Here is a 2,108-nt window from a genome sequence, read left to right on the forward strand (position 1 = left end):
GGAAACCCAAGGAGAGGTCGTTATGAGTCGGGTCCAACTTGATGGCATATAACAACAACAACAACAATGGCTAATGATTGTGAGTATTTCTTGATGTGTTTGTTAGCTGCCTAAATTTCTTCTTTGGTGAAGTGTCTATTCATGTCCTCTGCCCTTTTGTAAATTGGATTATTTGTCATTTTTTGCAATTAAGATGTTGAAGTTTTCTATAAATTTTAGAGATTACTCCCTAACCTGATATGTCATCACCAAATTTTTTTTCCCAGTCTTTGGGTTCTCTTTTTACTAATTTGATGAAATCTTTTGATGCTCATAGTGTCTAATTTTTAAGAAGTCCAAGTCATCTATTTTGTCTTCTGGGGTTTATACATTCTTTGTTATATTTGATAGGATATTGATGACTTGAATTAGGGCCTCTAAGTTTGCCCATATTTTTTCTTTAATGGCCTTTATGGTTTTAGATTTTATATTCAGGTCTTTGATCCAACTTGAGTTTATTTCTGTATATGGTGTGAGATATATATCCTGTTTCATTTCTCTGCTAATTGATATCCAGTTTTGCCAGCCATTTATTAAAGAGACTATCTTTTCCCCATTTAATGAAGTTTGGCCCCTTGTTAAAGATTAGCTGTCCGTAGGTGGATGGACCCAATAAGCTTTTTTTAAACTTCTTAAATGGATGAAGGGCATTGTACAGTGAGAGCTCCCATAAGTTTCAGGATGAGAACAGCAGGGGTCTAGGACTTTGTTAGATGGAAGAGCACTTTGTGTGTGGGTGCATATGTGCCTACTGAAGATGTCTTTTGGGGAGCTTCATTTCTTCTCGGGCAGCTGTCTCATTTTCCTCCAAGCTCTGTAGTAAGCATGGACCTTGGGTGATCAATGTATAGCAGAGTGTCTGACACACTCCTCTCTCAGCTGATGGAACAAGGCTCAGTGGATGCTCATCCATAAACAGGTAAGTTTTGGCTATCCAATTTCCTTGTGAAAACAGAAGCTAAGAGACCCAGGGACGGTGGTCAGTCTGTGCTGTGCTTTGTGGTGGCCAGATCTGTCATGGACAAAAAAACCAGAAGCAAGTCAATGTGAAGGCAGAGCAGAAACTGTGACTAATCAATGGGAGACAATGATGAGTAGCAGGGTCAAAATGAAACAGAAGTGCAGAGAAAGGCAGATACAAGAGATTTGTAGCCCGAAAGAGAGGGAGAAACAAAGGGGGAAATGATCTTGATTCAGAACTTGGGTCCTATGATATTACACCAGATGTTCGGGAAACTTTATGGTTGGTTTGAAGTGAATGGATTTTTTTTTTTTTTTTCCTAGTATCAGAGAGACTTCTCTAGAACAGGGACAAAAGAGACTCAGTTTTTATGTCATGTTTATTTTCATGTAGTGTGACTCATGAAGAAACACTTAGGAAGGTTCTTGACTTCCACAACTTTCTCTTAAAAATAACAGGGATGAGGAATAGAACTGAGGACTTTGGGAAAATAGTAAACAAACAATGAAAATTTTAACTATATTGAGCAGATCTCCTCAAAGTCCCTCTTTTTCTACCAAGCAGTCTCAATTTTATCCCTTTCTTCATGTTTTGCCCCAATGACTTGCCCTCCTTTCTCTATGCTTATCCTGTACTTTCCATCTGGGTCCCATTTAAGCACTCCTTCTCCTAGAGCCTTCCAAGGCCACTCACATGGCACATTTTATCTGGGCCATACATTTGACATTCAACTTATGTGACTGGAAATTACTTCAAAAAGGTTCAAGTGTGCTGAGATCTTGTTTACCAGAGAGATGGCAAATTTCTAAGGTCAGAGACAAACTCTAAGACCTAGGTCCTTGAACCTCAGTAAAAATTAGTGAAATAACCAAATGATTGCATCACATCTTCTTTTAAAACAGGTAATTTCAAGACCTTGGATAAGCAAAGTACTACTGAAGAAGAACAAAGTAGGAGATCTCACATTCTGAGATCTCAAAACCTATTATAGAGCCACAGTAGTCAAGATAGCCGGGTAACTGTAAAATGGTACAACCATTGTGGAAAGCAGTATGGCGATTCCTTCAAAAGTTGGAAATACAAATACCATTTGACCCAGCCATCCCAT

This window comes from Orycteropus afer, unplaced genomic scaffold (genome assembly GCF_000298275.1).
Source record: "Orycteropus afer afer isolate SDZICR_OR568_19922 unplaced genomic scaffold, OryAfe1.0 scaffold00024, whole genome shotgun sequence".
Classification (NCBI taxonomy): domain Eukaryota; kingdom Metazoa; phylum Chordata; class Mammalia; order Tubulidentata; family Orycteropodidae; genus Orycteropus; species Orycteropus afer.